The sequence below is a fragment of the Sturnus vulgaris genome, chromosome 4 (assembly GCF_052056855.1).
Source record: "Sturnus vulgaris isolate bStuVul1 chromosome 4, bStuVul1.hap1, whole genome shotgun sequence".
NCBI classification, from domain to species: domain Eukaryota; kingdom Metazoa; phylum Chordata; class Aves; order Passeriformes; family Sturnidae; genus Sturnus; species Sturnus vulgaris.
This window is the reverse complement of record NC_142246.1, coordinates 45218420-45245129: the sequence shown is the minus strand read 5'-3', so window position 1 is coordinate 45245129 and position 26710 is coordinate 45218420. Positions and strand designations below refer to the sequence as shown.

The following is a 26710-nucleotide window of genomic DNA, read 5'->3' as shown; positions in this document are numbered from 1 at the left end:
AAAGTGAGCAAGTATATGCTTATCAAGCACATTATTAGTCTAATTTACTGCAGTTCCATTAAATTAATTAAAGAAGAACAAGACAAGGATGAAAATAAGGTCACAATTAAGACTGAATTGATAAATCACTGTATTCAGCAATTTAATACAAGTAATTTAACTGAATTATGACTTTGGCATAAGAAATAATTACTTTTTGTGTAAATCCTGTTCAGGGGTAGGTAAAGGAGACTCAGCTTTATTTGAACCAAAGCATACAATTCCTTTGCTCTTGTGGATTAATGCATTGACTTTGCTTGTGAGAACTTGAGAGCTTAATCCATTGTGGGCAGAAGCCTTGCAGGATCTGGGCACCAGATCTGCTCTTAGCCCCCTAGCCCCTCACCTGAGGGTGCTGCTCAGTGCAGACTGCTCTCTGCCCAAAAAAACTCCCAAAAGGAAGGAACCAACATGACTGTCCAGAACAGTTCCACCTACGACAGTTCCATTCAACACACTGTCCTTTAATATCTTTATGCTTATGTGATTTTATTTTGGTCCTTATTTCCCTCTTCCAAAATACAAAAGGGCCTGTTCACACCTTTCTACAAAGGCAATGACAATATCAATTTGAGCAGCAGTTTTAAGCAGTGGTCTTTTTTGACCACTTATACATACTGACAAACTGGGAGATGCACATACTCAAGGAGAAGAAATTGGACCTGCCAGAGTCCGTTTTTGCAAAGGAAAGGTGCAGGTATATTGAGGGATTCCTTGCTGGCTTCAAGTGTTGTCACAGAAACCAAGAGATTATTTTGAGATAGAATTTTTTTTCTGAAAACTTCACAGTTAGAAGCAAGATTTTAGTAACTCCTGTGTATTCTATGATGAAATTAAGTGTATTGAGTGCATATAGATTTATATTCCTTTAAAGACTCAACAGCATATTCCAAAATCACCAAACTGACAGTAAAAAAAAAAGACAGACTAATGCAAACAATTCCACCATAAATAAATTAACTACTGCTAAAAAAAACCCATACAAATATTTCTAGGTTGAACATCCTTCTACTTCGAATTCCAGAGGTTTAGGAATGGAAAATGCCCTAAAGTGAAGTGTATGAATCTTCCAGGCCTGATATATAATCTCTCTTTATCTCTTTGCTGTGTGTCTTGGCTTGCAAAACAGGATGTAACCAGAAGCATGTATTTTACCACCATCTGTTGAAACCAGGTGGGGCAGTGATCTTTATTTTTTTGCAGGGGGGATATTTTTATCTTTTCCACAACCCATCCTTCCTCCAGAGAGATATCTTCTATTAATGGACCACTGAGTCCCACTGCATGACTAATAAATTTACATCATCCCATTGTGAGATGCTCCACCCAGGGGGAGGAGCCAAGCATTTCCTACCTAGATAAAACCTGAGATTTGAAGCAATCTTTTCCCACTGGTTTCCAGAGGGAAACCAGACCTTTCTACATCATCACTGGACCTTCAGAGGTAAACTGCACTATTCTTCAAAACCACTGCTTCGACAGAATCACATCTGTCACTCCAGGAGGACTGCAGCCACCATTTAATCGGACTGCTGCCAACACCCTGACTGACAGGGTGTCAGGTTGTATTCTGACTTTGTCAGTGTTTTGGTACTTTTTTATTTTGTATTACTGTACTTTTATTTTAATTTTTTCCTGGTAAAGAACTATTATTCCTATTCCGGTATCTTTGCTTGAGAGCTCCTTAATTTCAAAATTATAATAATTTGGAGGAAGAGGGGTTACATTGTCCATTTCAAGAGAGGCTCCTGCCTCTCTTAACAAACACCTGTCTTTCACACCAAGACACTGTGTTTCTACTGGACTGTTTTGAAATATTAACTCTCAAAGTAAGGAACATTGCTTGTGAGTTTTTAACTATTTCAAAAATAAGTTAAATTTATCTTGAGGTATTTGACTGTCTCATGGCATTACCTTTCATCAGCAGTCCCAGTCCAGGACAAGTCTGGGATGACTGGCGGGGCTTCCCTTTTGGCATTTCAGGATTTGCTACTGCTTGTGCCACTCTTTCTTCTCTTATTGCATTAATTAAACATTATGTGGGAAAGATTATGTTATCAGTAATAAAGCCCTGATGAACTGGCTAATTCCTTTAATAGCCAAGTATTCATTTTAAGTGTTTCTCTTCATTAAGAGGTCTTCAAGTATTGCAGTGTTGTAGATTATTTTTCTGGAACACTTGAGATTATGCCCTTATGACAAATTTCACACCAAAATGAGTGAAAATTATATGAACCAGCAACTTTTAATGGTTATACCCTACTCCTAGTGACTACCTACAGCTCTGGCTTCATCTTTCCCAGACTGACACTGCAGTGGAAGATTCTCATTGACCTGTATGTTGGCAATAAAACTGAGAGTACAGGAGTGTGTGTGCTGAGAAGCACAGGCAGAATGTAAAAACAAACCAAGTTTGAACAGTAGCCAGTGTTGTCAGAAGGAACTGGAAACCCAGTTTTTTTCTCAGCCAGTGCTGTTCAGTAATAGGACCTGTTTGCAGCTGATCCACCTTAAAAGGGGATCCTTCACTGGGAGGTTGAGTATACCTTCTCCCATTACATTCTTTTGGCTTCTACCCCCAGAATATCATTCACTTGGTGGTACTCACCCACATATTACTACAATTCCCCTAACAGGCAGGCAGCTACATATTGTTCAGAGCAGCTCTTGCCATCCCAGACATCCCTTGCCTTCCTACGGGTGAGGAGCCCTTTACTTTTACCCTCCAGAATGTCTTCCTGGGCATGAAGGAGGTGAATGTGGCCAATGAGTTTCTGACAGCACATGAGTACAGCAAGGTCTTTTGAAGGTCATGCTACTGCAGCAGGAAAGACACAAACGTGTGTGAAACAAACCACAAGGAAATAATGAGTTTGAACCCCACATGTCCCCTTTTGTCAGCGTAGTAAGGTTACCAAAACTAAAGCTTCAAATCAGTGCCAGTGGGTGATTTTTAATGGAACCCTGACCTCTCTCAGATAAAAGAATTTAAAATCAATTGATTTTCAAAGCAGGATTGGGTGAGAGACAAAGAATGGCTCTGGGGTTTTTTAGACCCAGTGTACTGAAAAAAAGAATTTTGAAGCATGATCATCAGCTTTGTTAAATTGCCAGGCTGTCCAAGGTATCTGATACTGATGGCCCTGCTTCTAACAATATTACTCTCAAGAGGTCAACAGTGGTGATTTATTGACTTGCCGCAACTCAGAGGTTTAGTCTGGCTGAATTCCAAGCTCAAATATACCTTCAGAAAGGTGGAATCACTGGGAAAATGTGACATTATCTAAAATAATTTGTCATTAATTGTCTCTTAACCCTGGAGTGTCTCAAACTTCTTTCTAATTCAATGGGATTGAAATGGGAAAAAAAAAAAAGGAAAACAAAATGACAGATTAAGGCTCTACAATCTTTAAGAAAAAATACACTCCTGGGTGAAATTGCAACTGTCAAGGAGCAGTGGACTCTGTAACTGGTATTGCATTAGGTGTATTCTGACCCGAGCACCAGCTCTTTTGATTTCAACAGTTACTGAAGATTGTTCTAGTTATAAATTAGATCAGAGATACAGAGAATTAATGTTTGTCACTTATGTATCTTATTAATAGAGGCAGATCTCTGAAATAATGGCCCAGAAGAAGAAATACCCAATTGTTTGTTCCCATTTATTCTTCCTCTGCAGGCAAATGTATTAATAAGACAGAAATGCATGCAGTGACTAAGCCACAGGTAAGTGCCATGCTACTGCATCAGAAGAGAAGACTTGCTCCCATATCTAGTTTTATGGACAACAAAAATAGCTGCAAACCAGTCTGTTGGTCAAACTCATTTTAGTTAGGAAATGCTTGTGAATTTTTCAGGAGGCTCACACAGGGTTCAGTTGGTCTTGAAGTCTGAGTTCCTGGAACCCTGTGATTATGCCAGGCTTGCTCTTTGTGTTAGTTGAAAAAAGGTGGGTTTGGGTTTAAAATTGCGAAGGGAAAACTGAACACAGAGAGGTGTAAGAAATCATCTTTCAGGATATTAATGAACAGTTGTTCTGTGTGTTGCCTGATGGGAAATCCTTAGCAAAATTAAGAAATGTCAAAGAGCATAAAATCAGTAATGTAGAAAATTCCATAATATGGCTGCATTTTAAATTTTATGATTCTTACAATGGTAAGAACTGACATGATTTTTTAACAACTCATCTTTCTCTGCTGGCCACTAATCTAGTGTAGGCCAGGACACTGTTTGCTATGATTTTGTGCATGGCCAGCTCCTTCAGCTGTCATACCCAGGGCTTCTCCATCCAGGACTGCCTGTGTTCTGAGGGCTCACAACTTCTGCATGGAGTGAAATCTGGTTCCCTCCTCTTACCTCTCTGCTGGGCACAGCTACCTCTTGCTTGCAGCCATACCAGGAGCCCTCTGCCTGCTGGTATGGTCTCAGCTCAGCAGCTCTCAGCAGCAAGTACCATCCATGGCCAAGCCCTGCCCTGTGGAAATCACTACCAGAGCCAGAGACATGAGGGAGAGTGTACCAACAAAGATTCCTCTGAGGAAACAAAGTTTGTTCTTGACGTGCAGGCAAGGTGCTGGGCCTGAGCTGATCTATGTGTATGCTGACAGATGGTCTGACTTGAAATACTCTCTCCAAATTCCATTAAGCCCTGGGAAGGCAGTGGGCAGCTAGCAGCTGTGAGGAAGTGGTTTCTTATTAACCAGCCCCTATGCTTCCCAACCCCTGCTAACAGCAACTGGTAGGGTGTCTTTTCTGGATGTCAGTTATTTCTGTCCATCTGGCAGGTACTTTCAAGCCTGCCAAGATGAGTATAAATAGAAGGGCTTTTAGGGAAGAAATGGCAGACCTCCATTGCAGACCCTGTATGTGCTGGGTTTTGAAGGGTCTTGGTGGCTTTTGCTTCAAAGCAGTGCTTTACTGTGGATGTTTTAGTATTGGCATGGATGAGAGAGTTTTCTTTAAAAAGAAAATAATTACTTTCTTCAAGAGAAATTTTTGAGGCTGTTATCTTGCCTCATTTTCAAATGTAAAAAATGATCCTCAGAGCTAGATGAAAGGTTTCTTCTGATTTTATTTTTTGCACCAGAGAAAAAATAAAGACCAAGGCAGTGGTTCCAGATTAGGATCAGAGGGACTGACGTTTTTCATTTAGAGCCCCAAAATGAAGTTTAAAGGAAACTGAATTTATGTTTTATAGGATTTGAGCAATGTTGCAACCAGACTCTTGTATAAGCACCAGCAGTGTGCAGTACTAACAGGAGAGAGGCACTATGGTAGAGGCACTTTTAATGCTCGTCTGCCTGCATCTTTCAGGACATCAACTAGAAGAACACCTTGTTTTCAGGTGTAGATCTGATCTTGAAGAGACCATGCTCAGATTTGGCAGTAGTGGTCCAGTGAGGTTTATTGTTGGCAGGTAAGTTAAATGGCAGTGGGTTGAGAAGGACGCTGGCTAGAGATCTTGGGTTCTAAGTGATTTAGGCACTTAATTTCCACTTAAGCATTGCAATGCCTGCCTACATTCATTGCTCGGTGTAACATCTGTTGTTGTTATGATTACTTTGTTCAGGTTGAGGTATCTCCAATACTGTACTCTATCTCTGAGCTAGTGGTCTGAATTCCTCCTAAAGACTGTGGAGAGATGAGCACTTTGGTTCTGACACTGGCTGCTAAAGTCAAGTGAGATAACTTCCTCTCATATCCAGTCCCTAACTCAGAGGGGAGACATGAGTTACAGATGTTACAGTGTCCTAGTAGTCTGTGTTTAGGAGAGGCTTGCTTGCTTGCTGGCTGGCTGGGCTTTGCTTTGCTTTGCTTTTGCTTGCTTGCTTGCTCGCTTTTGGCTCCTGCTTTTCTTGCTTTTGCTTATTAGCTAGTTCAGCTAGGCAGTCCAGTTTTTTTCTGGACTGTTTTTTTCCTCTCTCTTCATTTCCTGGATACCATCTGAACCTGTTCTGGACAGGGACCTGGGAAACACCAAGAAACACCGGGAGTCTGCATTCTGTGACCTACAGCAGTCATTCCCCAGCTTCAGAGACCAATAACTGGGCGACCACTCGCCGGAGAGACTTTCTGAGTTTGTCATCCATTCAGAGCAGTGAAGGAGTTTTTTGTCATCTGGTGTTGGGGTTTTTTTGTGCTGGGGAGTGGTTTCGCTTGTTAAATAAACAGGTTTTTTTTCCACTCCTCTCTGAGGAAATTCTTCCCGAACCCGGTGGTGGGGGGAGGAGTCGTGGGGATTTGCTTTCTGGGGGCTCCTTCCGGAGGTTTTCCCCCAAATTTGCCCTAAACCAGGACATACAGCAACAGAAGTCCAGGTTCTTATGGTGGAAATACAACATGAACTACCTTGTGACCACTGGTGTTTCTAGGTGGCTTTTAAAATTAATGTTCTTTATAATAATGCAAACTGGGAACTCACTTGTACTGATTTCCATGGCTGACAAAGCACAGGGAAACAGCTGAGTTTTGCCTTTTGGGCAAAAAGCTGTGTTGGCTTTTCATGTTTCAAGTGGGCAAATACTGTTGGGAAAAGTTGGGAAAACCATGAGAAAAAGCAAGAGGGAATTAGAAGATGCAGCTCAACAAGATGAAGACAAAGCCCACTCGAATGAGGGGCAAAAACTAGCCCTTTTTCATCTGAGTTGACTGACTCAGTGCTGTGTCCCTTTCGTTGGAGAGCATGCTGTCCCAACCATTTTGTGTCAGCCAACAGATAGTTGCAGTGTACTCATAAACTGTGTATTTCTTTGCTATGTATGGCTATTCTTATTGTGGTGGCAGATCCAGGGTGCAAAGCTAATCCTGAGGGCTGAGGTTTTGGTGAATGGGATGCATATCCTTGTGATTTCTCTCAGTTGCCATGAAAATATTTGACAGAATAATTTGTGTTTTCTAAAGTGGACAAAGTGGGCTTGTTGATAGCAAGTGCTAAAATAGAGTATGCCCTGCAGCACAAGTTTGTACACTTCCTCATCTTTCAATCAAATATGACTGTAAGATGTCTTCTCCTTATGATCAGTGTCAGTCATATCCATATCCCACACAGCTTGAGGATCTTTATGGATCAGATAACACCACAAGGTAGTGGTGAGATGTGTTTCACACTTGCAGCAATGTGGAGTATCTTCTCATCTCATGAAAACAGCTGAATTAGCTGACCTCACACTCGCCTTTAGTAGTGTCTTTTACTTTAAGTATCTCACCTGTGGTATTTTATTTATCCTTCCTCTGTATGAAATATTCCTTGTCTCCTTAGAGTCCCTGGTACATATATGCCTGTCAAAACCTCACTGTGTTTATCAAGAGCTCTTTTCTCGCTTGGGATACCCATGCAGCTGTTATGCTGCTGTCTGCTTCGTGAAAACATAACTCCTCCAGCCAGAGAAGGCAAATTACCAGCTTATTTGTTTATTTTCAGTATCATCTTCTGGAGGCTGAAGGCATAGCAGGGGGAGTAGCAGTGCAGACTGCTTACTCTGCAAACTGCTTGTGAATGTTGTCTGTGTCGGCGGCAGGAGGCCAGCCGGGTTGCCCTTTGGCAGTGTTGTATTATAAGATGGATTGGATGGCATGTGGTGTCCATGCTTGAGTGCCCGGGGAGCTGGCTTGGAGCAGCATTGAAGCACACTCCCAGGCACGTGCTCACCTTCCATTGATTCACCAGGCTGCTTGCTCCCATCTGTCAGAGCTCCTAGGCTCCTCTGGACTACCTGCACAGCCTCTGACAGGACAGCATGAATGAAACTCTGGTAATTACTGTAGCATGACTTCACTAGAACCATATTGCTAGGGTTCATCACCAGCTCATTAATTAAATAGTTGCCATGGTGACGGTTGCCTTGGTATCATGAAATCCTTTGTCCTCCTTTCCCCCTCCTCCTCTCTGCTTCACAGGGTTTCTCATTCATATCCTTGTGTTTTACATGAATGAGACCAGAGGGAATCACAGGGCTAAGTAGAGAGGTACTTGAGGAAAGATAATGCCTGTTTTCTACCACGCCTGTCACCTTGTGGGCATGAATGATCACTCAGTCCTGTGCCCATGTTCTGTTTTTCTTGTGTACATAAAGTCTGCCTCATACCCATCCCATTATTTTCATTTGTTGCTTTTAGGTCAAATCCTGATTATCCTGAGCACCTGTGTTATTCTGGGGTCCTAGGACCAACTCCTCTCATTTTCAGTGCTGCAAGGGAAGGACTGGGCACTTAATTTGCAGTCCAACTGCAGTCTTGGCAGCCTTCCAGAGCTGATCTTTTGCCCATGTGCTTGATTAAATCACAGTATTTCCTCTGTCTCTGAAGCCAGAAAGGACCATTAACTCTTCAAGACTGGCCACCTGCATAGTCCAGATCAGGCACTCCCTTCCAATGGCTTCTGCTTTGTGCCAGAAAGCTTCTGATGGAGCTATGATTTCCTTGTCAGAAGACGTTTCATCTTTGCATAAATGTTACTAGTGATGGCAAACACTTGTGCTGTGGTAGTCTTTCCAGGTGTTTAAGCACCCCTCTCTGTTAAGAATCGGCTTCCCTAGCACGATTGGTGAGTCTTGTTTGGCATTACTTCTCTTTCATGGTCTTTGATTGCCTGTGGGCACTTTCTTATGGCATCTAGCAGCTCTCTTCACGCAGAGTTTGGATCCTTTCTAGTCCCCATGGACACAGATGGATGGTTGATAATTTATCCAAAGCTCACCATTCTGCCCACATCTCACTGGAGATATTTAGAAAAAAAATCCTCAGTGGACAGCAAGACATGTCTGTATTTATTTTGTAAAAATGTTTTTCTAGTTCAAAGTATTCGAAGTAATCATATGGATGTGTTTCAACATCCAAAATAAATTTTTCATTGCACAAAATTGAGAGCATGTGGTTTGTAGAACTGTGAGGAACTACAGCCTGTTGGGACAGTGTCAGACGAGCATACAGGGTCTCAGAGCCTGAAGTGACCTTGGCCATATAGGTGTTGGAAGTGGTCACTGGTGGGTGCTGTTTTTTGAGCCACATCATTGGGAACGACACAGTTGGTATGGGCCAAAACCACACCTGTAGTGTAAGAATGGTTAGGTTGTTTGGATGGTGGGGATTCTGGAGTTCATCTTCCTCCCAGACTCTGTTTTATATAAAAGTCTAGATATGGCATTAGAAGTGGGGGTAAAATTTACCCCATAGGATGGATTATCTGTTGTCTCTTTACTACCAGGCTTCAACCAGCTTTGTCTGAAGCATTTAGCAGTGGAAGTGCTCTGAAGGAGGTCTCTCAAGCAGATGGAGCTAGGGGCTGAGCAAAATTGAAAATCCATATGTTTTTGACTTGGCCCTACCCAGAAATGTGAAAAATTGCCAGGGCTGTGCATCAACTGTGTTTCTTCCAGCCAAAATGTGTTCTCTCTGACTGCGTGTCCTTTCAGAGATGCATAAAACTTTCCAGAAAGTTCCATAACAACTGGGACACCAGGCAAAGGACAGGACCTGCCTGTCTGGCAGCTCACAGTGGTCACACATGACTGCTGTTGGTTTTGACGTAAGGCTTACTGAGCACAGATACAAGTACAAGCAGAGCCAGACCATATCTCTATTGTATTTGGTAGCCAAAGTGCATTCAGCCTATCTGAGGGCAAAAGAAGGACCCCAGTTGTCTCACTGTCTGTAAGTTACTGTGTGAGTGACTAGGAAATGCTTGGCTCTGTCTGGAAAAATGTCCTGTGCTAGAGAGGGGAAAACTGACATGGTTCTGGCCTGCCCTTTTGTGGGTTATTACTCCGTTTCTCACCATGGTTTTCCTTCCCCTTCAGTTTTCTGCACTAATTTTGTAATAACAGTTAGCGCTGGATTTCATAACACAGACATACAACATGCAATTAGAAATTACTTTGTGTGAAATAAAGTAGCTGTGAGTCATATCCAGACAAGTGAATTATCTGTGATTATTCAGCCAAGATGGGAGACAGTGGTAAGCAGAGGAATGTGCACACCAAGGGCTACACATTATTATTAGCATTTCCATACTATTTGGAAGCATAAAATTTGGAAAGCAATACCATATACTATGGCAGAGCTTATTGGGATGTCTGTGTGTAAATATCCATGTGATCAAGTCCTCATGGGGAGGAACAGGTGATTTTCTTCTGATCCTAAGACTTGTGCATCCGAAGGATGAGCCAGTGACATTACTGGGTCTTTCTCTGTTTCTAAAAAAAACCAAAAACAAACAAACAAACAAAGAAAAACAGGGTAGGAGAAGATACATATATATCTTTTAGAATTCTAAATTTATGTGAAGTTATGTGAAGCAAATCTTGTTGGCTGTGCAGAAACAGCTGGGAAAACTTTTGGGGTGAGGAGTTGCTGGCTTTGTGAAACAAGGTGGTTTTTGCAGGTCTCCTGGTGTGTCTATTCTTTATTGCCAGGTAGGCAGCCTAGGAGCTGGGACTGCAGTCAGGGGTGCTGGCAGGGGGACAGTTTGCATTTCCTGAGCGTCAGTAAATCAGCCAGTGAGAGAGACAGCGACAGCAGGGGATAATGCGAGCAGGGAGCGTTCCCAGCTGCCAGCTCCGCACAACTTCACACTTGTTGTGGCAAGGGTGATTTCTTTTGAAGGTATACATTGAAACTGGAGGTCTTTCTGCAAGGTGAATGTAGGCACACAAATTGAGAAAGCAAGAAAATTATAGCCTGAAAAATATTCCAGGCTGGAGCTTCTCAGCTCTGTTCCCAGCTGATAAGCTGGTCCAGCTGTAGGCTAGGGAGAATATCTCCCAGGATGATAATTTGGTCAAAATAAAAAGGAATTAATAACAAAGATAGAACACCTGTTGTGGTGTGTGACCAGGCCCTGGGAATGGGGTGTCTTCTCTCTGAACCAATCACCTTTTCTCTGCTCTTGGAATTGCGAGTCATGCTATAAAACCAAGTGTGTTTCTGAATAAACTTGTCTCTTTCTTTCTACCATGAAAGACGACCATGTAGCTGTGCATCTTATTTCCGCTGCACTTAAACGGTTAAAACCCCTTGTCCTAGGGTGATGTTATGGTGTTTGTATCTCCAATCGTGTGTTCTGTTTATGTTTGGTATTATGTCCTGTGCTTTCAGGACTGAATCTGAAAGTGAAGGTTTGTTTTGTCTTGTTATCAGCCGGCTCACCTCCCCCATGGTCTGTGTTTAGGAGAGGCTTAGCTCTGCTTGCTGTTAGCTTAGCTTTGCTCGCTTCTGCCTCTTTTTCTTTTCTTTGTTTCGCTTTGCCCTTGCTTTTGCTTATTAGTTAGTTAGTTCAGCTAGGCAGTCCAATTTTTCCCCTGGACTGTTTTTTCCCCCTTCTACCTTTCCTGAATACCATCTAAACCTGTTCCGGACGGGGACCTGGGAAACACCAAGAAACACCGGGAGTCTGCATTTTGTGACCTGCAGCAGTCATTCCCCAGAGCCAGAGACCGATAACTGGGCAACCACTCGCCGGAGAGACTTTCTGAGTTTGTCATCCATTCAGAGCGGTGAAAGAGTTTTTTTGTCATCTGGTGTTGGGGTTTTTTTGTGCTGGGGAGTGGTTTCGCTTGTTAAATAAACAGGTTTTTTTTCCACTCCTCTCTGAGGAAATTCTTCCCGAACCCGGTGGTGGGGGGAGGAGTCGTGGGGATTTGCTTTCTGGGGGCTCCTTCCGGAGGTTTTCCCCCAAATTTGCCCTAAACCAGGACACCCCTTTCCACGGCTACAGGTGAGAGGTACCGGGAAGGGAGTGACAGTACTTGCTAAAGAGCGTTTTATACAGTCCTTGGTGCATTGCTTTGACGGCCCAAAGAAGTTTGTTTTCCATCTATTGTAGAGAATCAGTTGACCCTTCCCCAGTCAGTCACAAATGCCTCCATCTGTAAAATGACAGTGAGAAATGCTTAATCTTCCAAGATGAATCTAACAGATGCTTCTCCCAGGAAATGAACTAAAGGTTGCAGCTTTGCTTGAGCGATTGTGAGTCAGGTATGAGTCATTTCTCCCTTGAAGGGCATCTGGATGTGCTTTGCTGATAAACACACAAAGAGCACAAAGCCTGGGGTGAAAGGTTATCCCAGGAAGGAGAAAGTAGAAAAAAACAAAAACGACAAAAAGCCCTCAGAGATATACTGGTGTACCCAGAATGTTCCTCTGTGGCCCACAGGATGCATTAGCTGTGGGTTTTAATGACATTGTTTCTCAACTTCCATCACATACTGATTTGGAAAAACTGAGAGGAGCCTTTTGCTATAATGGAATTTGGATATTAGTATTATATCTGCTGTTTCTGTGGCTTTTGATTGCTGCAGGTGCATTGAGCCCAAGGAAGTTGGAATTGTGGAAAAAGTACACCTTCAGCTGTTTTTCCACATCAAAGCAAGATTGTCTGAGTACAGATTAGAGTCAAAGAGTGATACTGCAGAGTATTTGACACCTCATTAACTGATCTGTATGAAATAATGTAGGAAATAATGTGGTACTGGCTGGCTTTCCAAAGCAATCATAAATTAATAAAATTAGTGCAGAAATTGATGGCCAAAATTATCTGTCCTTGTGCTATGCAGATCAGAATAAGGAATCACAGTATTTCTGCTTAATTTTAAAAAGATCATAGAAAGAGACACTGGGCTATAATGAACTGGGTGTAAAACTTGTTTCCAGGAGCAAGCCACAACTGGTTTTAGATGGTCCTGTTAGCTCAATGGTAATCCCTGCTCCCACAGAACATTAGAGGTAGGATTGATATAAAAATCTCTGATTGTGTCTATGGCTTTAGATGTTGTGGAGGTTATGATCTTTAGATTTTAGGCTTGTCCAGAGCTCACACTTTGCCATGTGGCAGAATAGGTATACTAATGGAGATGTAGTTTCTTCTGGCTGCTGCCTGCTTCAAGCTGGTGCTGGCAGATGCATGGAGTATCAGTGTTCCTTGTTTATTTTTGTTACAGGAGATCCCTTTCCTCTCCCCACACTGACTGAGAAAGCTCTAGCTCATCGCTGGGACCATTTCACATTTGTCATCATGACAGCCAGGGTATTGGATCACATTTGGATCATCTCATAGTCAGGCTGCGCATATCCCTGATCTAAGCAAGCACATTGTCTTCTGCATCACCTGTCACAAACTGACTTTGACCTGTGCCATGGGTTCAAAATCTTCAGGAGAATGATGGCCAAAATGACCAAGATTGAGAAGTTTGCCCTTGTAGCCCTGTGCCATGGCGCAGATGAGAAATGCTAGCATTTTGAGGCGCATAAATCTGCATAGCCAGGATGAAGGAATAGCACAGAGGAGAGTCTGTTTTGGCTCAAGCATCTCTTCCAAAAGTGTTTTTAACTTGAAGAGCTGAAGCATTTACTGTGTCCCTTGAAAGTCGTTTTATCTATGTCAGTTACCTTGACTGAAAATATACAAGTGAAGAAAGAGCACACTCTTTTTAAAGCAATAGGTATCACTCAATAAAGGACACATCTTTTATCCTTCCTCAGGTCTGAAATAGAAGCAGCAGACTTGAAGGTTAAACCCAAGCTACTCAGTTTTGCATTAGGTGTTACTAGTGAGGTTACCTCTGCAAGAAAATATGTCTGATACCTATGAAATAGAAGAGGGAAGAGAGAAGCGGAAGCGGATGTCTCTGAAGGGAGAGAGATACCAATGTGTCCTGATGAAGAGGGTTGTAATGGCTACAAGCTCTTCAAGCCTGCAGGGATAATATGTTAGCCTGCTCCATTTTCTCCTCCAGACCTTGCTGTCACATACAGGCTTTGACAAAACAGAAGCAAGGCAGGCTGGAAAACTTCCTCAGAAATAGAAAAGTCAAGAAGTATTCTACTCAGAAAAAGGCTTCCCAAGGCTGGTGACGTACTTCAAGATAGTGAGTGATCGACCTCAACAGAAAAAAGGGGAAAAAACAACAAAACTATCTGTTCTTCCCTCTGGCAGGCTCCAGTGCCTTGGGAGACGGTTCTGCTGACTCATTCAGAAAGCAGTTTTCAAAACACGACTCCTTCTCTTGTATCGAGACAGCTCTTTTCCCTGGAAACAGCAGCCCACCTGCCCCAATCAGCAGAGCTCCTTCTCTTGACTGACTTTTGGCTCAGGTTCCTTGTCACAGGCACCCTCCACTCCTTGGTCTGCACTTAATTCTCAAAAGCCCAATTGCATAAAAATCTGGGGTCTGATGTTTGGAAGTTGTTCCAGTGTGATCATCTCCTGTGCTCTACAGTAGCAAGCCATGAAAAACAGTAAATAAATAGATACAAAAAATACAAGCAATGTGAAACGAAAGAGATTGCTGGTTCAGTTTTTTCCTGTTAAACAATTGGTTTCTTCTGTGCAAAGACAGGAGGCTGCTGCAAGGTAAATATAACTGCCTGCTTTAAACACATAAATTCTGTTCCAGGATAGCCCTGAGGTACCTGGCAAGATATGCCAGGGAAAAGGTTGTCCCACTGCAGGCTCTTTATATGCAGATGTGCTGCTATGGGAGGCAGGGTGCTGACAGCATGGCATATTGGGTGACCCTTTTTGTATGAATGAATCAGGAAGCCTTTATCTAGTTCCTAGCCAGACGACATCACTATGTCTATTCTGTAGGTGCTAAGGGGTATTTTTTGCTTGTGGGCAAATCAGGGAAAACTACTAGGTCAATCAGAGTATCAAGATGGATGCATAGGAGGACTGCCCAAACAAGATCACATTTCCTCAGTCTTTGGTACCAGAACTCTTTCCACAGGGAACTTTTAGTGCTGGCACCATTGCAGCCTTCCCCCAAGTTGTGGTTGTGGTGGCTGTGTGGGGAGAAAATAGAATTTTATTCACATAGCTCTTGGCAGGGCTCACTCAGTCCTGAAGAAGAGATCTGTGCTGGAAAAGGAGCGAACTCCTTAAGGTTTTCCCCATAAATTGCCATGACTTTGACTCAGCTAGAATCAAACTAGCATCAGTAGCATCATTCTCAGAGCAATCTCACAGCAGTGAAACTGATAGAAAATAGGAGAGCTTCCTGTGGGAACTGCTTGGTAGCAGCTTGGGTGAAAGGGAGGATACACAGTAGTTGCCTCATCTGAGTGGCACAAGCAGGCTCTTGGACCTTGCTTCTCAATGTGAGGGGATGTGTGAAGCATTTTATCCCTAGTCTGCTTCCCAGGAAGTCAATTATTCTTCTCCACTTTGCAGGGAGCAGACAGCACATGCAGTTTCTGTAGGCAAAGAAGGGGCTGGTGAGCAAAGAGGACCTGGGGCCTGGGCATCTGTTTCACGGGAGATTGGATCAGATCTGAGGTCTGTGGCTGGCTCATCTGCCTTCCTGGCTGGTAACAGCTGACAGCTGTGGAAGACAGAGGGAGAGAGGGAGGCTTGATGTGAAAAGAAAGGGAGCTGGAATTGCGAAAACACACTGATGATGGTTTTGCTAGCAGAATTTCAATTCCAAATCTACATGTGACGAATTAAAACCTGAAATGGTGTTTAGCAAATGCTGCTTGCCAAGCCAAATTAGCAGCCTCATTTGTTGCCAGTGGCAGCTCTTTAAAACTCTTAAAGATGGGCTCCTTTTAAAATGTGGCATAAATAGGATGTTTTCTCAACAGTAGCGTTTCCTCGCTTGAGCATTGCAGTAATTTTTGTCCCCTTTGGTCTCCCACAGCTGGTATACCAAAAGAAAACGCCAGCACAAAACCCAGCCAAGCTCCTTGGAAATGTAAATAGACCGGAACCACTGGTGTCCTCTTAACACAGCATCAATCATTGCTGGGTGCTGAAAGTGACAACACTTTTGTTGCAGTCCAGGCAGCCATTGCAGGCAGCAGGTGGAGAAGATTTAAGACCTTGTAGCACTGTTTTGGAGTTTCTCTGCAGAAAAAGGAACACCGATGGAGTGTGCTTTGACCTGCTCACTCAGTAACTGCAAAATCCTTGTATTTTCAGACCAGCTCTGTATTTATCTCCAGGCATCTCTATTTATCTCTGTGGCATGGCTTGGAAACCCTCCACATACTCACTACTCTTGCTAGTCTTTGTTGGCTGTTAGCTGAGCTTCCTATGGATTTGAGGTGAATTAGCAGACAGTAAACTAAGGCAGGTCCTTATCTGCTGGTGGGCTCTTCTCAAGAAAAATTAACCTATTTACTTTCTCCTAGCAGACTGTGTTTCCAAAACTAGTAGATCTTGGAGACAGTTGCTGCAGGGGAACTGCAGGTAATCAGCACCACATCTATCAGCCAAAAGAACAGAAACAGATCTATCCATTACAGAGGATTCCCATCCCACAGAGACTTCTCATAAAAGACAGAGGAACCTTAGAAAGTAGTGGATGATAGGCTCTCCATTGGAATGGTGGTGTTATGAGCGGCTTTGACCTGGTGATGAAGTGTAGGGAAGCTTTTTGCTAGAGTATGTTCTGAGCAGTAAATACTGGCTTTACCAAACAAAAAATAAGAGGAAGTCTGATGAGAATTTTAGGGCAAAGGGAGAAATTATTTTATGGAGAAAGGAATGTAGTAAATACTGTGTTGTGCTCTAGTTTGCCTTGCAGGATGGCTCTCATTAGGAAATAAGTGCGGATGTGATTTCTTGGGTTTGCCACATTTGTGATGAACAGGCAACAGTTAGAACAGCGAATGGAGCTTCACCTGGCCTGTTTCATATTTCTCTTGACCAGATCTACATGACGCACACCTGACTCACCTGACTGCATTGCTCTGTTTATCATTAGAAAGGTAGTAAGTGATCCTGATGGACACAGAAGGCTAGAAGATGGCTATTTTGGAGGTTATACCAGAAAAACTGCTTTCAGAGCTTGTTTTATTAGAGTAGTATTTGTTTTATTTTTAGGGATGAATTTTGGGCTGTGTGGAGCAGGATAATGCACTGTTATATTTTCCTGAGCACCTCATGTAGGATCATGCCAATTCTTGGATATCCTTGTGGGATGTTTGTTTTGTAGCCAATTTATGTTTCAAAGCTTGCATTTTCCAAGAACACCAGGTGGTTATGTGAGTCATTGTTTTTCAGGTTACTCTCTCTTTCATGCCATGGAGCAGAAAGGGGTGCATGACGCAGCTGCCTACGGGAACTGCTGAGGATTTGTAGTCACTAAGGCTGGCACATAATAGGGGTGATTATGGTTGTGCTGGTGGTAATGGGACTGATGGATCAATCCAGCCCATGCAGAACCACAACTCAGAGCAGGGGATGATTTCTTGCCACTGTGGGAGGATGTTCACACCACCTTTCTTTTAAGATGTTTTATCATATGTTGCCTCCAGGGAGGATGGTTGTGAGCCAGAGTCCAGCCTGGGAGCTGTTGTACATCCTTTTCTCCTCTTTTAACTACAGGTGGAGCTGAGGGGCCACTTTGTAATTTAGGAAATAGTTTGATAAGTCTTGCTGACTGAAGTAGCATAGATTTCCTTTTTCCCTGAGTATGTGTCCCTGCTTCCTTTCGTCTCCCTTTACCAAACCATAGTTTGGGGAGATGATTACACATACATGCATGCCTACAAACAGAGCAATATCACTTCCCTACTTCTGCTCCCTGCCTCCCACAAACTTCAGGATTAATGCAATGAAAATGGTGGGCAGGACTAAACATCTCAGGGCAGTGGCCACCATTGCCAAAAGAAACCATAAGCCAGACCAGGCCTTAAATTTGAAGGCCCATCTTTGGGGATTCTGACCTTCAAGGACAGCCTAGAACTTCCTGGAGCTGGCAGATGATATTACTATTGAACTTGGGGAGATGTTCTGAGGTAAACAAAAAGCACAATGATGCTTGTGGGAGCACATCTTAGCTCCAAAAAGCTGCAAGGTGGTGTTGATACCTGACTGTTGATACTTTGTTGATACCTGAGCTGCTCCTTGCCCATCTGTGACAGAAGTGCACTTTGATGTAGAGCAAACCCCACTGGTGTTTTCTAAACACCTCAGTCTCTGGTGCATCACTCAGAACTATGTCAGATTTCCCTGCCATAGGAGCTAATCCATTCTTCTGCACACATGCCCGATGCCCTTCAAGGATTAACAACCCACGGTAGAGCCTGAGCTGGATCTGGCACAGATGGACCTCTCTGTCCCTGTCCCTGACTACTGCAGCTGGGCAGCTGCTGGCTCTCAGGGAAGGTGCTTCTCTTGAAGCTCCTCTTTTGGAGACCAGATAGCTCTCCCACATGCAGCAGCGGGGAGCCAGGGAGGAAGCAGGGCTTGCTTGTAGATACAATTGGTTGTAAAGGATGTAAAACAAGCAGCATCTGTTTACTTTCTGCCCAGAATGGACAATACACCTTCACCTTCCCACTCAGTGCCGCAGCCAGGGCTATTGTGTTTATTATTATTATTATTATTTTACTCCCCATTGTTAGAAGACACAATTTCATTGTTGTTATTTTTAATCTGCCAGTTCTGGAGCTTTAGGATGCTACCTGCTGACCCTCTGTTTTGATTCAAATCATACCTTTCTCCTGGTGTCATTTCTATCACAGTGACAAGCCTGCTCCTGAAAATAACAATAGTGCATTATTCAGACTTTGACTTTGCAGCTGATGGGAGATAAAATTATGAAGAGGGATAGGTGAATCATCACTGATGAATACACACGAGACGCTCAGATTACAGCTCTGTGTGTTACAATGAATGAGTGGAGAAAATGGAAGAATAAGAGATTCAGAAAAATGCAGGAAAGCAAAATGACCGTACATGCTGATAGGAGGGTGTCTCTTTCACTCACACGCTGGACTCTCTCCTGGCAGAACTGGAGAGTTATGATAGTATTTTAACCTGTTTTAATTTTTTTTGTCACTCTTGCCTTGTAGTGGACTCAATGAGAAAAGGGGGTTGGTGTGGCATGAAGATGGGGACCCTTCTTTCACTGTGTGGTCACTGTCACCCTCACCATGCACCACAGAGAGTGTGAATGCCTGGAGAGTTAAGGGTGGCTCAATTGCGGACTTTGAGAAGAAGCTCCTGAATACACCAAGGCACACACAGCTTGGGGGACAGACCAAAGTAACAGAGCTTCGTGTTCATTTCTAAAAATACATTAAATTCTTTCCTCTACATATTAAAGGGAGAGAGAACATATTCTCTTTTTCTCTATCAACTCTTTCCTTTGCTTCTCTCACCTCAAAAAACAGGAAAACGTGCTTGCTTCGAGATCTTTTATGTCTGAAAAATTGACAGGGTGGAAAGCTCTCTTGTTGTTTATTTTGCTTCACTTGGAAAACCTGGAAAACACAAAAGAAAATGCTTCTTTGAAAGTACTTCTTCGGTTTTGTTCTGTTACTGTCCTTCAAAATGTGTCCTTCAAGCTTATGAACAAGCTTTTTGAATTTTTATGGAGGAACCAGAAGATTCATAAAATAAATGTACACTTTTCTAAGTGACAGATAATATCTCTGAGGCATGAATCCTGCCATAATATCAGGGACTTCTTTAGCACTAGACCAGTGCCAAAACTGATCAGTTAGGTGAGAAGTCCAGAAGGTGACCTGAAGATGGTGTTTTCCGTGTGTTGTAAGAGACAAGATATTGCATGCTGGAAGGCTCCTTCAGCTTGTAGGGTCAGGTCCAATAAAAAATGAGAAATAGCTATGGCAAATAATGCTTGTGTACTATTTGACAGGTGGGTGGGTGAACCATTGGCATGAAGAGTGAGGGAGACATCTTTCTGGTCAAAGTCAGCTCACCTAAGCTTTCCAAAATTTCTATTACACAGTATGAAGCAGGCTATTTTTAAGGAGAGAAGGAAGGATCATTGACTTCACGCTGATGTCTCATTTCAGTGCACTGTGGTTGAATCACGTGGTAGAAAGGTCTGCAAACCAATATTGAGACTAAACTGCTCGTTTGTATGTGTAAAACACTGTGAAGGAGCTGGATGTGTCAGTTCCTTTGTCATTTGCAATGTCATTTTCAATAATATAGAGACAATGGACATAAAGAGATCTTCCTCCAGATATAAAAGAGAAATGAAAGCATGAGTGTTTTCCCCTATCCATAGAAATTTGCCCCAGGGCAACTGATACTGTTTCCTTTGGAGCAGTTGTGCTCTGCCCAGGCTGTACAGAGAGCTCTGTTTCCTCAGGGTCACAGAGGCTCTTGGTGCCCTTCTCTGTAGCACTGGCTCTCTGTAGTCATTTAAATAAGTCACGTTTATTGCAAAATTACTATTCATATTCCATTAGACTGGGAGAGGGGCAGGCTGTGTGCAGCAGTCATTGTTCACAAACTTGTAGCACTCTTGACAAGTGAGAGGAAATTGCATTTTTCCCCACTGTAAGGCAGCTACAGTGATGGAAGGTATGAAATTAGTCTTAACATGCATTAATCAAGGAAAGGAACTTGAAGATGTCCTTGGAGAAAGACAGACTGAGAGGCTGGGCCTAGAGTCTGTTTTTGCTAGTGGCATATGCTAGAGAGACAGCTCTGGTCAATAGCAGATGATGCCTGGGTATGAGCAATGGGTGAGAGACAGTTCAGTAGCCAGTCTGGAGAGAGACCATGCTATCATGGAGACAGCTAGACCCAGAGGCTGATAAGGATTTCAGCACTGGGAGCAGGACGAAGGGGAAATTTGGAAACAGCAGGTCTAAAGGAAGCTTTCCTGAGCCACCTGGGATGTCAGTGTCTTTGGATTCCCAGTGGGAGATACCATGGAAGGCATTAATCTGGTTCTGCAGCTTCTCTATTCCAGTATTGCCCCTGCAGGTGATGGATCTGCACAATGTGTCTGTTCCCTGGTTGTGTGGATCTGCAGATGCCCGACTGCTGACAAACCTACTCTGCACAGTTAAACGCTGCGTACTCCTCCCTGCAAGCACTGCTTTCTCCTGGGTGGCTGTGACACTGAGACACAGAGACATTATGCTTACATCACTGGGCTGGAAGGAAGAAGTATCTGAAGAGAAGCTTGTGTTTCTGTTCCCCTGGGAAACTGGCTGGAAAATCCCAAGCTGGCCTGAGGTTTAGCACCTCTGAAGTGTTAGGAATGATGTTGGAAGTACAAGAAGACAAGACAATTGCAAACCAGGACAAAGACAGTGATAATCACTGTCCTCCATGCACAGCCAGGAAGGTGCTCTTCCTTCCAACTCTGCCTGCAGAATCACTGAGAGCTTACAAAAAAGCCAGCTTCATCCTTGTAACTTCTTTTATTCAGTGTCTTATTCACCCTCCCACTTTGGCTTATAGTTGTGCTTGTTTTCTCCTATGTTCTAAGGCTGTGTGTTGAGATCTCTGAGTGGACAGTGATTGGGTTTGGTGGTGAATGCAACTTTTCGGGGTTAATGCAGGACTGATTCTATTCATGAAACTTGAGGTGACTTAGCTCTAGAAATATGAAATGGGAGTACAGCTCACCTTGAAGATGGTTGACTAAAATATTAAACAGTGATTCACCATTACTCACTGTCGCATCAGCTCATAAATTTAAAACAACACTCTTTCCTACATATTATTTTTTTAAGGAAAAATAAAAGAAGTAAAGCTTTATCATGCATAACTGTGCTAAATTGATTCTCCAGAGAGGTTAGCTAATAAACTTTTCACTGGATTCTGCCTCTTTACACTAGTTGAGAACTGAAGCAGTGAGGGGGGAAGAAATCTTACTTTTCTAGATTTATTTTTTAGAAAATAAACAGGGGTGGTGACATCTCTGGCAAAAAAAAAAAAAAAAAAAAAAAAAGTGGAAAAGTGAATTCAATTGTCCATTATACTATTTAGAAGGATGAAAATAACAGCTGAACACTGTGATTACAGGCCACAGGAAATAAGAAGGTGCTGTGAGTTGTTTCTGGGGTCCCTATTAGCTGTCACTAGCCATTGCCCAGGAAACAATTTGCATCCACTGAAATCCTCATTAAAGAATTCTCACAAGTTTCTTCCTCTAAACTAGGCAGATTCTTCTTTCTTTCAGCAAGCCTCTGTTTCTTAGGCTGAGCACTTGTTGCTACTAGGCATTAGGGGTTCTCTGGCACGTATTTTCCTATTTGTTTTCAATTTACAGTAGGTTTAGTGTCTCGGTGTTCACAGTGCTATGGGGAGTAAAGCTGCTGAGTGGGAAGCAGTCCCTGACCAAAGATTGTGCAGCCAGAGAAGACAGTGCAAGAAGAGACCAAGACTACCAAGGTGAGTGGCAAAACTAGAAATTTGAACTGCTGGTTCTCAAGCCAGGACTCCCTATGCATACACCAGGCTACTTAATTTAACTTCCATTGAAAGGGGAATAAGGCCCCTTTCCACTGATTTGAACTGCTCCTGAGAGCTGTAATAGTTGATTTTGCCCATGGTACAAGCCACCTCTCATACACAGCCATGGCATGTGACTTATCAGTGTTTGTGCCTCCTGAGACTCATCTAGAGGTCTCGTATGGTTGAAGGAGTGCCTGCTTGAGAAAGAAAAGTTGATGAGGGACATCCAAGAGGATGGAAGCTTTTCTCAGTGGTGCTGAGCCATAGGACAAGAGACAATGGGCAGAAAGTGATGCACAGGAATTTCCACTGAAATATGAGGAAGAACTTTTTTCCTGTGCTGGTGAAACATTGCCCAAGAGAGGTTGTGGAGTCTCCCTCTCTCCACTCATTGTGGGAACCCTCTTGACACAATCCTGTGCAATGTACTCTAGGATGACCATGTTTGAGCAGGGAGGTTGGACCCACTGTGGTCTCTTCTAACCTGACCCATGCTGTGATTTGCAACATCTCTGCTGACTAATACCAAAATTCAATAATTTTGCTATCTTGTATCATCTCTCATCAGCCTCTAGTAGTTGCAGCACTTACTTTTTAATGTCAAGTGGAAAGTAAGCCCCATTTTTAATGATTATTCTGCTTCTGTGAGTGAAAGCTAGTGGGATGATAAGCATCTCTAGGCTGCTGGAATGTTGTTTTGCTATTTCTTTCAGCCAAATAAAAGCAGAGAGAATCGGCCTAATAAAACAACATATCATGAGCCCTTGTCAGTGATCAGCAAACACTTCTGAAAAGGAAGGATGGCAGAAAAACACTGGCACTAATAGCTTTGAATTGTAGCAGTGAGATGAACAGAATGAAAGCTCCTCCCTTTTGCACTGAAGGAGAGAGGGTCCCCAGCTTGCATCTGCTCTGGGGTCTTCCTGACACTGGTTCCTGACTCACGCAGGAGTGAAGCCAGAATGCATCCAGAGAAGTTACTTTGGTTCACCAGGCTTCTCACAAGTTATGAAGTTCTGCCATGAGATAGTTGTCTTCGTTGTGCTTTGTCTCAATTGGTCTCCTGTAATGAACCATGCCCATAAATCAAGCTTTATGATAGAATCCCCATGTTGTCTGTTATCTCACCATGTCCTTAAGCTTCGTGCTCATTCTTCAGCACAGGGTAGGCATGCCTGGTGCCTTTGCAAAGGTTGCATGGAACAGGTCCCCTGGGAACCCTGGGAGGCAAAATTTGGCTCATGCTGCAGAGTCCTCTTGGTGCAGCCTGGACCTTGCAGCAAGCATGATGTGTGAGTGTTGGAGAGGGAGAAAACACCACAGACATGACGCTCAAGCTCTCCAGGGTCTCTTTCCTAGCTTTGCAGGTGAAGATGGCCTTTAATATCACCTTTGTTTCTGCCCCAACTCCTCTTTGCAAACCATCACTGTGCTGGGGTTTGTTTGGAAGAGGAAGCATTGCCATGGGTTCCCAGAGAAGTTGCCATGCTCTTGTGCTCACATCAGCTGCATCTCTCCTGGTGGTTCCTTTCACTGTTTCAGGGGCTGATCATATGCAAGCTACCCTGGAGCACTGACCTCTTGCAGCCAGGGACTTCAGGTGCTGACCAGCATGAGTGGAAGAGGGCAAGCAGTGATTGTACAATGTTGCCTTCTTGCACTTGCACCAGCATTCATGCTGCCCATATTATGCCAAAGGTAGAAGTTTGTGAGCTATTGTAGATGTTGTCTAAGGGAAAACTGCCTGGAGAATGGCAAATTTGTCACTTGGATGTTGGATATGACAGTAAAAGCAAATGGTTCTTCCCTTCCTTGTGCTCTCTGTCCTTAGACGTCATGGCAGCCTGGGAAGAGCCAGGATTTATTTTGGTATCTTAGCCTGTGTTGTCCTGGTGAAGGGTGAGTCCTATTCAACCTTTCTGTTTCTTCATGGTTCCTGTGAAGATTTCCTGCTTTCTACCATAAAGGGAGCCAAAAATGCTTAAGGAAGTGGCAGTTTATGAGGCACCCACACTTAATTTCATCAATTAATCAAGAGGAAACTAAGGAAGAGAATGGGAAGCAGACACTCGGAGCAGGACAAGGCTATGAATGATTGATGCCATCTAAGAGACATAGCAGAATTTACTCCAGGAGAGACCTCAGCCTGGGGCTGAGGCAACTTCCTATGCAGGAGTTCATTACTGCAAAATGATGGCAGGGAGCCAGGAATGGCTTCCTAGGTGAATTTCCAGTCCAGTATTTAGAAAACTATGAGGTACACTGCAGAAATGCAGGTTCATAAAGGCACATGAAGACTGAAGGAGAGATGGAACAGAAGTCATATGCTAATTTTCCCTACCACATGTGAGAGTTTTGTTGAGCCTAATAAAAATTGGATTTTTTTTATGTTCCCAAGTCAAATTTACAAGTAGGTGGGATTTCTTCAACATGTTAGTATCCTGCTGCATTTGTGGTCATTGTGTATTAGTTGTCTGTTTGCTGCAGGCCAGGCAGATGCATCCAACAGCCAGGACTGCCCCAAAGTACTGCTTATGTGTGCAAGGCAACGGACGGAGAGGTTGGATTTCTTCTGGGTGTCCATGGTGGGAATAAAGGTTGTAGAGGTCTTAACCAAAGGTATCAGTGCTCTTGTTCAAGCCCTGCTGAGAACAGCAATGACACAGAGAGGAAATCAGGCAATGATTTGCTAGGTTGTGATGAATCTTTGCTCTTGCAGCTTGATTGGAATGATAATGAAAAGGTCTTAAAGATGAGACAAGGAAGTGAAAAATGTCATGATGAGATAGAAGTTTGTTAGAGTAACTTTGAATCTAGTCTTTTTTCTTTGCTTTTAAAACATATTTGATAGGGGTTTTTTCCTTCATAGCATTTTAATATTTATATTATATTATATTATATTATATTATATTATATTATATTATATATCTATTTTTATATTTATATTATTCCTTTGATTTCCCTCCACATTTAACAATCCAACTTTGGGTTTTTTTTCTGGTAGAAGCAGCTAACTGAACCAAATGAGGAAAACAACATTCTTAACATCCCTTCTATATGCAGCACAGCTTTTCTCTATATGAATTTATGTGACACTGTCTTCTTTCCTTAACATTTTCCAGTCTAAAAGGCCAGAACAGACCTTTTGTATAAATCAGCAAGAGAAAACAAACCATCTCTTCCTGTAAGCATTTGTTCCTTTTACCTCGGTAATAAATCCCTCCTAGGAATAAGGAGTTCATGTAATTTATCATTAATCCTTGTAATGCATACTGTGATACTGTATTTCACATGCATGGAGTGCATCTTTTGACTAGAGCAGACACCAGCTTTCTGCTTGTAAAAACAAATGAAAAGATGCTCTCAATGGCAAAGTTGAAATGAGTATTAATTGCATTAAATAATCAGTAAGTAAAAGGGCAAGATTCCAATAATCAAAGTGTTCATAAAGAGAAAAGCTAATCAGAAATGTTAGAACTAGATTAAATTTGTTGTCTTTCCTAGGATGGATTTATTGTCTTTAATGATATCAGCCCTGCAGCTTTTCCTTTACTGATACATTCAAAAACCATTAAGTATATACATGCCAGCTTGCATTATGGGTACCTGAGATATAAGACATTTCAGCCTTTGATTTCTTTAAGTTAATTCATTTTAGGCCTTTTCTTTGGTAAGGAGTTTTACATAAAGCAAGCAGGATTAAGCAGCTTTTCCAAAGCAAGAGACCTTGGGTCCTTCCAGGTGCAATTTTCTGCCAGGTACAGAGATGAGCAGGGACATGCATCCTTCTGCATGTATCAGGTTGGGCTGGTAGTCCATGATGGTTCAACACTGCATGTATGTCAAGTCTATGTCAGGAAGAGAAATGAAATGTCAGAGCCTCAGCCAGGACATTTTTCATTAATAATGCCATCTGAAAGCCTCATGCTTCCCAGTGACCTAGAAGATCTTTTCTCAGGAAGTCTTTTCCAGGTGGCAATTCAAGCTTTCAGTCAGAAAGGGATGGTGTGAGAGGCAAATAAATAGGCTCAGGGGTGTTCCTTAGATATGAAAGGTTGGGAAGTTGCTTGCCTGAATTATGGGCTCCCTGTGGGAGCTCAGCACTTCAGTTACCTTCTCTTGCCTTTCCTTATAGTGTCTTCCACCTGACAAGCAAGTAAAGAGGGAATTAAGAAGATGAAAAAAAAAGTAATTAGGCAGATTTTCAGCCATCCTGCTCAGCTGCTGTCTAAACCTTGGGAAAGACATAAATTGGGCAAAGGGTTGGTTCTTCCCCTAGCCAGTGTGTTGCCCTGGAGTCTGTTCCCTTACCTGTGGGTCAGGATTGAGTGATGGCCATTTCCTAGGATGACTGGGGAAGACATTCCATGGGTAAATCGACAATCCTGAAGGAAAACTTACACCAGTGTGTGAGAGGCACCTACAGCGGGTCATTAGCCCTCCCTCCCATGATGTCTTGGGTGACAGCGCTTGCTATTGTGACTCCTTGTCCTGGGGTGT

The 26710-nt window shown here is 42.9% G+C and overlaps 1 long non-coding RNA gene across 1 annotated transcript in view; it reads left to right on the top strand.

Moving 5' to 3' along the window:
• The window catches only part of LOC148223992 (uncharacterized), a 114899-nt gene that overhangs the window by 30023 nt on the left and 58166 nt on the right, over positions 1–26710 (top strand). The window contains exons 3-4 of the long non-coding RNA XR_015803235.1: positions 6002–14383; positions 18835–22147. This is a non-coding gene — a long non-coding RNA (uncharacterized LOC148223992). The remainder of the gene's footprint in view (positions 1–6001; positions 14384–18834; positions 22148–26710) is intronic.